Source organism: Arvicanthis niloticus, chromosome 20 (assembly GCF_011762505.2).
Source record: "Arvicanthis niloticus isolate mArvNil1 chromosome 20, mArvNil1.pat.X, whole genome shotgun sequence".
NCBI classification, from domain to species: domain Eukaryota; kingdom Metazoa; phylum Chordata; class Mammalia; order Rodentia; family Muridae; genus Arvicanthis; species Arvicanthis niloticus.
Window position 1 is genome coordinate 21448836 of NC_047677.1, and position 12016 is coordinate 21460851.

Sequence of the window (12016 nt, forward strand, 5' to 3'; positions counted from 1 at the left end):
TCCTTGTTTCACTTTTGTTTATTTTTTTAATTGTTGATTTTGTGCAATAAGTACATCATTATTCATAAGTTATACGACCTGAGTCCTTATGACTGCAGTTTCCAACAGGCCGGGAGAGTGCTTGACCATGAAGATAGGGGCATTCTGTGGCTTCCAGCAGCTCAGGTCCGGAGAGTGCTTGACCACTAAGATAGGGGCATTGGTCTTTCGGCTGCTGCTTTGATGATCCATGCTGCAGAGTGCTTGGTCTTTCGGTTGCAGAGGAGGCCTGAACAGAGGATCATGCTAGCCAGTCATAGCTACTAGTGTGATAGGATCACGCTAGGTAACCATGGCTACGAGTGTGATGAAGTGCTCCGGCCAAGGGCTCCTCTTTTATGCTTGAATTGGAGTTACTTCTGACATACATGGCATATAACCATGACTTCATTGCAGGTGGACTTTTGGTTATCATAATACTTTAAAACATGTCCAAACTTGTTTTCTGGACTTGTCCAGACTTGTTTTCTTTCCTATTACAATATGGATTCAGCTCTGTTAAGGACCTGCTCCTTACAGTAGAATTAAGATTTTTCTTGTGGAATATAAAGAAACTGAAGACCCCCATATTCAGGAGACCCTTCCTCAAGTCTCAGGAAATCACGACCACCCAAAGATCACAAGAAACCATACCTGGATGCAATCAGCAGAGGCTTTATTAAGGAAGTTGGCTGGCGGTCAAACCACAAGCTCTCTCTCTCAAGAGCAAGGTTTGGCCTCGAGTGGTGGACTAAGGGGTCTTTTAAAGAGGAAAACCGCAAACCAGGGGAGTGGGTAGGGGGTGAGGGGTTGCCAAGGATACATAACATAAGAATAGCGAAATATCCCAGAGAAACCCACCCTGAATGGTTTACCAACTCTTTCAGATTAACTATCTTCACTTCTTCCAGCTATAGCCCCACCTAGGTGGTTTGCATGGTCAGGAATGTGTCTTCCTGCCTTGGGCCTCTCCCACCCATAGGTGGGCCTACTGCCTGAGGCTTGAGGAATGTAATTGATCCAGCAAGTGTTCTGGGGTAGTGAAGGTCTGAAATCTTATTTTCAGTTCCGCGTTCTGGGACCTGCATTTTTCTGCCCAGGTCTAAGGGCAAAGAAATCTACACAGATTTCTAAAATGGCCTTTATAATTTTTCACTCTACAAAACAATTTATCATTTTTGAAAACAATTCTTCTCTATATTCACTTAAATATTTAAAAAATAATATAAACATTATGACTATAATTAAAGTAAAATATTTGGTATGTTTTAAAACTTTATTTTATTATTAACCTGTAAATTTATACTTTCTGTCTCTTTATCTCTGTTTCTGTCTTTGTCAATATATCTATCTGTCTGTCTCTCTGTATGTGCTGAGTCTGACCTAGCCATGTAGGTGACAGTATGACACGGTTTCCTGTCCCTGAAACAGAGCCAACAGGATGTAGGCCTCCTTGAATGTTGATGGTGGCTGTAGGCATAAAGCTTGTTTGTATAATAATGTACATAATTTCATGTTCCTCCTTCAAGAAATGTACTTTCTCCCAAAGTTAAAGACTCCAGGAAGCAAGGGTGCATCTAAGTCTCAGCAAAATGGTAGAATATTGCAACCTTCAGGACAGCCTTTAAGGTTGTGGGAAAGACCTCCTAAAATAAGTACAAAAATATATAGTTTCTTAACTATGTAAAACATAAGAATGTAAATATGAATTGTGTAAGGAACTCTACATATCTAAAGTAACAAACAGCTGCACTATAAACAGGTTTGACCAGCAGACACAGGGACAGGCAGATTCCTGAGTTCAAGGTCAGCCTGGGAGAGAGGAAGTTTAGGTACAGCCCAAGGCATGATAGTAATGGTAATTTCAGGACAGAGTCCTACACATGTATTTTATTGCCTGTTCTTGTGCTAGCTGTCTCTAGGAATCAAGGGCCTGGGGTCATGGGATGCTGATTCACTGGATAATCAAAAGGGAGTAAAGACTGAATTGGTATGTAAATAAAAGCTTGGGCTTTTGATCTGCAAGGGATGAACTGCCCAGAGAGTTTTTTAGAATTGCAATAAAGCTGTATCAAGCAGAGAGCTGTCTGGAGATCTCCAGAGAAAATAGATCTTAAAGAGAGCAATCTGGAAAGCTGCCTCGAGCAGAATACAAACTGTTTATAAGCCATGATTTTACTTCAAGTTGTTTGTTTCACTACTCTCAAGCACCCCTTCTCTGAGAACTTCTCTCCAAGCTGAGGCTGGTCCTTAGAAAATATGTGTGTGTATGCTCACGTTAATTCAATAGGGAAATTTTCAGACCCAATACCAAGACCTTAAGATTCTCAGTCATTGACAAAAATTTTTCATTTCATTGTGATTTGAGGCTATGTGTATTTCGTAAAGTAAAATTTGTCACATGTATTTTTCTTAGGAAAAATAAATAGAACAGATGCTTATTTTGTTTCTTCATCTGATACACAGAAATATTTAATGGAAATAAAGTAAAAATTGGACAATAAAATAAAAAGACAGGGCAGTTTTCTCAAAGTAAGTTAAAAGCTCCTGTGACTTTTACTTCAAACATTTTAGATCCTTTTTCTTTCATCCATTCTGGTATGTCTAAGCAACTTGTTTCAAGTTCACAGGACAACTAAATCACCTTACCCTCTAGGTTTTAAGGTCCTTTAAAAAGCCTTTAAGATGCCATTAGTTTGGTGCTGACCATCTATTGTACTTATAGTATATATTCTAAGGAAGTAACTGAAGTGTTTGCAGTGATTTATTGCTGAGGATTCTATTGAAGTCCCCCAAACTCAGGAGACCCTTACTCAAGTCTCGGGAAGTCGCGACCACCCACAAACTCCAAGACACCGTACCTGGAGGCAATCAGCAGAGGTTTATTAGGGAAGAGAGCTGGCAGCCAGCGGTCAAACTGCACACTTGCGCAGGAGTAGTGTGGGAAGCAGCTCCACTCTCACCATTACAAAGTGGCACTTGGCATAGGCATTGTTTGAGAGAAAAGACAACTCCATATATGGAGTTGTATGTGCTGAGAGGTGTGGTTACCTGATCACCCCACCTCGCATCATTGAGAGTGGCCAAGTAGCAGTGACTAGCAGCTGCTGATAGGATCAAGGCAATGCTTATAAGGGGCTGCGGGAGCTGGGCAGAGGGACAAGACAAGAGAAGGAGACAGAGGAAGCGCGCTGTACAGGGATAGCTGAATAAACCGCTTGAAGAAGAACACGGTTGCCATTGCCTTATTCCGTGGGTAGGACATGGGTAGCGACAGAGTAGAGTTTGACAAAGCCAATCAGTCTGAGGAGGGTTTTTAAAGGGGTAAACCACAAACCAGGGGAGTGGGAAGTGGGGTGAGGGGTTGCCAAGGATACATAACATAAGAATAGCAAAACATTCCAGAGAAACCCACCCTGAATGGTTAATAGCCATGGAAATTACTCAGTATACTCGTTCTTCTCAAAAATGTGGTTTTACCATGTCACTGTGCCCTACCCTGTCATTTACCAACTATTTATTAACTATTTCTCACTTGTTCCAGACGTAGAGCCACAGGCCTGTCATTGTGTTTTGCCACCTGAATGACTTTCATTCTTTACAACCAGTTCCTGAAACTGGCCTGGCTTGTTTCAGAGAAATTTTATATATATAAATATATATAAAATATATACTTTATATGTATAGTATATATATTTTCTATAAAAATGATTTTTATAATTTTTCATTCTTCACTATGAGGGTTAGTCTTCATAATCAACCTGACTAGAATTGAAATTTTTGGAGACACACATATGGGTCTACTTTTGATAAAAGCAAACACTTTGTGATAAAATTATTATTCAATCAGGAGATCAAGGACAACTGACAAGCATAAATCTTCCTGTATATAGTTAACTTTTAAATTTCATTGCTTAGAAAACTTAATCTTTTGCTTTGACATAAGCAATTTGATTATTTCTTCCATTGTAAAGAAAAATTCATCTTAAATGCTATCTTTATCTTTCTGCTTTAAATTAAAATACATATTAAATGTTTGAAGAGTGTTTGGTCCATCTTTGATAATCTCATATAATATTCATTCCACCCTTCAAACTCTTTCCATTTTTTTCTTTATCCCCTTACCCACATAGCTTCATGGTCTCTCTTTTAAAAATACAAAACAAAAATCATGAAGTCTATTTTGTGTTGGCCAGCTACTACTGGGATAGGAGCTTGCCCTGGAGTGTGATTCCTATACCAGGTATTGAAGAAGACCACCCTCTCTCTTCCAACATCATCAACTGTAAGATCCCCCCATCCCTTGGTCATTGATACAGGTTCCCACCCACAACCCCAGTGAGACACAGAGATGCAGATCGATGCAAAAGCAAAAGGTTTATTTTCTGGCACATCAGGATTGACCTTCAGTTAGTCCCTCAAGGCAAATGACTAAAAGGCAACCCTTAATGGCTATTTCAGTTTTTCATACTTTTTAAGGGCACAGGTTACATCAGCAAGGTTACAGTTCAAACTTATTGGCTAAGTATATTGACCTTTAAATCTATTGACTAGCAAGTTGGGGCAGATTATGACACACATTTGAACTCTACCTGGGACTTCCCAGAGGGTCAGATGACTGTCAGTTAGTACATTCTGTAGGTTTTTCTGAGAACATTTTACTCAAGAATGTTCCTGTGGGTTAGTAATGGCACTTTGCCTAGCCTTGACCCTGGGCAGAAAGCTCTAAGGAGGGTGTAGTATGGAACTGTAGCTCACACATGGGCATGGGTTCTGTTGGGCTGAGTTGCGGGTCCTGAGCATCTGCCACCACATTGGAACCACAGCTCAGCGGACAGAAGCATAGGAATTCAACTGAGTTTACTCAACACAGAGCTGAGCAGATGCCTGGCTATGGGAAGCCACACAGCTCTACTCCAGGAATGGGAAGATACCAGTCTGGGAAAATGAGACTCTTTGTCATGGTGACTCTCTTGCCTGGATCATGGCTGGCTTGGCTAGCTCTGCTTGAGTTGGCAGCCCATGGCTAAAACATAGAGAAGTCCTCCAGTGGGAGATTAGATGGCAGCTCATTAGTTGAGGCCCCCTCTACAGCTCTCCACATCAGGCCCCAAAGACTAGAGGAAGTCCATGATCTTAAAATGTTTATTGTCATGGCAGAAGGTGGATGAAGCTATACCCCATGTTCTCAGGGAGGGTCTGAGGTTAAATACCTTTGGCAAATAGGAGGAGGGTCTAGGAAGGAATGCTTAATTGGCTACACCCTCTGGCCTTTAGGTATCTCATGAATATGGAGATCTCTTATGGCTCCTTACCCTGTAGTCACACCCTCTACCTATGTGACCAATGGCCATAAACATCCTCTATCTGTGAGGGGGCTGGTGGAGATGTTGCCTTACATGACTGAAATGCACGGATCAATGGAGGTTTTCAGCCTCGTGTCAGGAGCCTGGAGTCTGGGAGCATGACAAAATGCATGCTGTCCCTTGCAAGGAAACCTTCTGGGTCTCTGACCATCTCTAGCCAGTGCTCGACCAGAAACCATGCTGTCCATCACAGTCCACCGCCCCACAGTGTGGGACTGGAAAAAGCCCTCAGTGTACCTCACAACCTTATATAACTCTTTGGTAGTTCCTCTTCTCCTTTATTCTGGGATTCTGTATATCTTGAGTTTATGCAGATCTTGTGCATGCCTCTATAGTCTTTTTTGAGTTTATGCATCTGTCCAGTTTTATCTGAAATACACTGTTTTCTTGTAGTCATCACCACCTCTGGCTCTTCCAATCTTTTCAACCCCTTTTCTACATTGATCTCTGAAGTTTGAGGGAAGGGTGTGATATAGACATCCCATATGAGGTTAAGCCTTCTACTGCCTCTTATTATTTGTTAGTATATTAACTGGTTACAGGTTTCTGTGTTAATCTCCATATTCTCTGACGAGGGTTCATTGATACACTTTTCTCTGGGCCTATAAATATGTCATTAGGACACACTTTATTGCTATGCACTTTAGTAGCATAGTAGTAAGTTTTTATCTACAACCAATTATGCACCTAGTCTTATGCTCTTGCTTTCATTGATAATGTCAGGTACTGGTTCCATCAAATAGAATAAACTTTTAATCAAGTAAAAACAAAGTGTTTGGTTACTCCCATAACATTCGTAACACTAATGTATTAGCTGAATATCTTGCTACATGGGGAGTTCTTATAGATTTCAGAATTTTTAGATGGGTGAGATTAAAAACTAATTTGTTCCTGTGGTAGCATATATAATACCTTCCAACAATATGAAAGATAAGCAGGAGGGGGTGAAGCTTTCCATTGAGTACCAGCTAGATATATCCATGATGTATGGCAATGTGTATGGTTTCTTCTGTAATACACTCTACTCTCAGGTTCTGAAGGATAACCAACAGTATAGGTTATTGGCAATTTGGGAATATTACAGGGTCTATGGAACCCAATGGACAATAACTCAAAACCATTACCTGTTTGGTACTTGGAAATTTACAATGTAACATCTAGTTGGGATGTTAAAAACTATTTTTCTTAATATTATAATTATCATTTATCTTTAAAGTATTACTGTTTTCATATATTAAAGTTATAAACCTATTAATAAATCTATATAATATATGTATATAATCTGTATATTTTACTTTTTTCAATATAATTATGTACCTATTTCTGTATAAGCATGTCTAAGTTATGTGATTAATAGACATTAAAAATTTCATATACAAGAAATGTAAAGTCTACAAAATTTTTAACATGGTCTTGCTAACATTACTGGAAATATTTGCATTTTGATAATCTACAGTATTATATAATTTGTGATATTTTGGCTACTTGAAATATATGCTCTTCTGCCAAGAGTACATTAGAATGTAAATTGGTTAATATTTTATCCTATGGTAATGTGATATGTCAAAAATAAAGTTTGAACTCACAAGCCTTAACAAAACTCTAATATAACATAGTAAAAGGCTTAGAATTGTCATTTTACCAAGTTCTACCTCTTGATATTATGGCATTTGCAATGTATAATTTTAAGCTGGTAAGCTAAAAGGTTTTTATTATTATTATTATTATTATTATTATTATTATTATTATTATTATTATTATTATAGATCTACTATAGAAAGCTGAGACTCATTAATAGAAAGAAGGTTGAGGAAATTTTAGCCATTAGGGGTGTGTGTGTGTGTGTTATGGTTCAGAGAGTTGAAGTCCAGCTCTAGGAATGCATTGTGTCTAGTTCTTATGATAAAAGAGTTCTCTTTTCTTTGGTATGGCCTTTTAGCCAAAAAAGATGCTGATATCTTTTTATATGTTCCCATGAAGAAACCTCCGTGTTTCCTACTCTTCTTACATTCTGTAAGCTTCAGAAGCAGAGCAAGCACAAATCACTATCTTTAGCTTCTTCTCAGCCATTTATGGAGAAAAGTAGTGAGGTACAGGTTAAAGGGTAAGCACCTTTGCCCAGGTCTCTGGTGGTATGGCACTTCTTTCTCTTCTATGATGCCCCATGTGGTACACGAAAAGGATTCTCTTCCCAAGTCCCTATCATACTCAGTATTCCACAGTCACCACTTGGGATACCTATCCCAAACCCCTCTTTCACTCAGCATTTTAGAGAGGTAGCTTTAGAATTTTCTTACTTTATCATGCCTCTGCTGTCTAGTTCTTGTGACTGCAACTGAAGATGAGACAAGGGCCTAGAATTTGACTTAATCAGAACAGACTTGCTCAAAACAGCAACCTCAGAATTCCATCTGTAGAATTTGCTTCAGCTCTCGATCCTTGAACTAAAATAACCCAATTGTGACACTGGGCTCACTGAAAACAACTTCATAGTGAAACAAATTTTTTTTCCCATTTAAAAGAGAAAATCAATACAGGGCCTAGAAAACTGGGAATGAAGCCTTTGCAATCTGGAAACTAGGTAATTTTTAGGAAGGAGAAACAGGAGTAAAATTTTCATGCAAAAAAATTACATGAAAAATTTATTCAGCTGCTTACTTGTGATTAATTGATAAAAAGATATTTACTGATGTCTGAATTTTTGTTATTATAATCCCATTCATAATCTACATTCATATAGCATTTTATATTGAAGTTGATTTTCCTCTTATGCGATAGATCACAACCACAATTTCTCCTCTCTTAACTCCCCTAGCTTCCCTCTACTTTTCCTCCATCTTATTCATTCCATGTATATCTTTCATCCAAAGGAGAAGGTCACCAAATACCCAAATACAGCAAAACAAAATGCAGTACTAAAAGGCAAAAGCTCTAAAATTAAAGCTGGATATGGAATTCCAACAGGAGGAAAAGAGTCCCACATGTGAGGAAAGACTCAGAGACATACCCACTTTCACAGTTAGGAGTCTCAACAGAAACACCAAGCTAACAGCCTACAAAAATACTGAGCTAGCAGTGACAACATCTATGCAGAGGACCTGATAGAGGTCTATGCAGGACCTGTAGATGCTGTTTCAGTCTCTGTGTACCTTGCTTAGTTAATTCTATGGGCCATGTTCTACTAGTATCCTCCATCCCCTCTGATTCTTATAATCTTTCCTTCCTGCCCCTTCCATGGGATTCCCTAATCTTAAAAAGGGGAAGGAACATATGGAGATCTCCAACTTGGACTCTCTTTCAGCATTTTATCTGGCTGTGGGTATCTGCATCTACTCCCATCCACTGCCTGAGGTAACATTGATGATGATGATTGCAAAAGGTGCTTCTCTGTTGAGGGAGATATTTAAAAACAGTATCTCCCAATCTGGCTTGCTCTCAATCAGCTGCCATTTTCCTGACTAAGCAAGGCCTGAGGCCATGAGCAGCTGCAGGAGTCCGCTTCTGTTTGGCTCAGGCCGACTGCTCAGGCTGTCCAGAACACTGGCCCTGGCACCCATGAGATGCCAGCATGGGAAATAGCTCTGCCAATCTGCCACACTGTCTCCACATGGCTGAGCCCAGACCATCCCGCCATCCATGAGGTACCGGGTAGAAATGAGACTCTAATGTTTAAAGATTAACCAAAGGCTTTATATGTTTGATAATGGTCAATTAACAAGATGCCCACACAATTATAAGTGTTAACCAATTAACTAACCTAGATATAAGTCGTTACCCAGGACTGCTCTTGATACATTTGTGGCCATCCATGGCTCCTACATCTCTGCTTCCTTAGCTCTTCCTCTTCCTTCTCCTCTTCCTCTCCTTACTCCTCCTCTTCTTCTCCTAAGCTCCCTAAGGTTGGAGGAATAAGGGCATGTGTCTTCTTCCAGTTAAAGCAATGTTTAAGTTGGGATAACAGCAAGTAGTTAGTTCTATGTTTTATTTGGCTTATAATGGGTATATAATTAACATACTAGAAAAAAATTATTTTCAGTCAAAAGTACAAAGAGTTAGGAAATATAGTAAAAATATAAAAATTTGTATTAGATTTGTAATTTGTTCAAATACTTTAAAGTTATGATATCCATATCACCCCCTTGACTTAAACACTGAAAAAAAAATCAACCTGTTTTTCTTCCTAAGACAAAATCCTTAACATTGTAGATGTTGGAATAACTGAGCACTGTCTGGTCAGATGAATTTAAGAATGTCTATCTAAGAATTATTGATATAAATATTAACTCTACATCTGCAGGTAAGGGGAGCTACAGTTAACAATAAGCCTTAGTTTCCTTCTTTATTTTCATACTTAAAATAAGATTGCATGTGAATTTTAGATCTTCAACTTGTCTCTAAGATGAGAAAATAAGCTAACTTTTAAACTATATAACCACTGTGTCTTCTAAATTCATTTGTGTGACACTATTATTTCCAGGTTGAAATGGTTGTGACTGCAAGAAATGGCTTCATTAGAGAGGTTAGGTTCGAAGATTGCTCAACAATATGTAATGATCTTACACAATAATGAAATATATATATATATATGAGTTTATCTATGCTACTGCATATTCGAGAACTTTACTCCCTCAGAGTGTGTGTGTGTGTGTGTGTGTGTGTGTGTGTGTGTGTGTACACATTTACTTTACAGGGGTAAAGTTCTATAATAACAAGACATGGACCATATATATTGGTTGTAAAAGAGTGCTATACATACAGACATAGCTATTAACAACCCAGAGCAGATGACAAATCTCTTCATGTGGTTTGAAAGGGAGATATGGTGAGTGAAGTTTAGACTAAGCTATGAGAAGTGTACTTGGTTTATAGTGCATATAGGAATGATATGTAGAATCCAGTGCACAGGAGAAATGGTGGACATTGAAGGCAGGTGAAGAGGTGCAGATGCACATAAAAGACCATTGCTAAACCACACCCTCTTGGGAGGCATCTGGTTATGTTTGTAGATAATGCCATGAGAAAATGTAATTATCGCAGGTCTCTTCCTTCACTTATGTCAGCCAGAAGCTCCACCCGAAGTTGACCACTGATTCTTCCCTAAAAGTGTTTGTAGAATCATAAATTCTCCCTAATATAACCTTAAGAGTATCTCACCATTCAGTAGCCTCATCAAATTTAACCCAAATAAGAGCAGAGCATCCCCTTTGCAGGAGTTACAGTAATCTACCTCGCTCGCAGACTCTGATTTCATTGTTCCTCTTGTTTATTTTTTTATGTAGCTCAATGTTCTGGAAAGAAAAATTTCTTTTAAGAGAATATTGCCTGAAAAATTAGAGGTAGTCTTTAGTTTACATTTTTGACACTGGGAAAGAGGTTATTTGTCCATGCTTACAAAACAACTACACAGGAGTTCATCTTCTGTAGATGTATTCACAATTGGACTACTTTGTTACATGATCAAGAAATCCTAGGGTCATCAATAACTAAAAGCTTGCTTATACTAGTTTATTTTATGCCAATGGTATGCTCACCTGTTCAAATCACTATAGCTTTTCTATGAATGCATGTAAGGATTCATATCTTCTGCATTTCTCTTTATACCTGAATTCTTAATGATCCAACCAGATGGGCATCTGCCTACTTCTTGAACAGTGATGTTCTGGAGTTTGCAACACTGAGATTTTTAAAAAGTATTTGTGATGAATTCCTTAATAGACAACAGCAGAGGATCCTGCAGTTCAGCCTGTTAATGAATGATACAGCTTTTGGCTAGTGTTAGGTTGAAAAAAAAATGGATTTATATTACAATAGTATACCATCACATACTTTTATGCAATCATCTGATAATTTTAATGCAAAAAGGTTTTAAAACAAAAATCACATGTTGGGTTGTAGAGTGTGTGGTTCCTGTTGTGTTGATGAGTGGGTACTGTACTGTGTCTGTCCCCCCAAAGGGCTCATCTTGCTCAGAGGGACAGAGGCGTGGATGTAAGGCTATGTGAAGCTGTGGGACTCCACTCCAAGGGTGAAGGAACATAGTCTGAGGTCCCGCTGGGGGCCAGAGCTCTTGGGTTAGGGTTCCCTGGGCCAAAAGGCAGCCAGGAAGAAGTTGGTTTTCAGGCCCCTGGGCTCTCAGGCACCGCTAAGAGAGCAGCAGAAGGATTGAGACTGAAGTGGCTGGATAGGCATGCAACTGAAGGGAGGAGGGGGAGAAACACTGCCTGCTTCTCACCAGAGTGAGAGTTCTGGTTGCAACAACTTGCTTGGCTGGGTCACAGCAGGCTAGTCTTGCTTACTTGAGTTGGTGGCCTCAGTGGCTGGAAACACAGAAAGGTACTCTGGGAGATTAGGTGGTATCTCAGTAGTTGAAAACCTTCTCCATGGTTTCCCAGAAGAGAAATAAGCTATGGTCTTAAGATATTTATTGTCATGGCAGAAAATGAATGAAACTATATCCCTAGTACTCAGGGCAACCTGAGGTTAAATACCTTTTGCAAGGAGGAGGGTCTTGGAAACAATGTTTAATAGACCTTTTGGTATCTTATTAATATGGAGATCTCTCTTGATGCTGGAATCATACCCTTTATCTGTAGAGGGAATATGGGGTGTTGTCCTAAGTGCTTAAAAGGTGT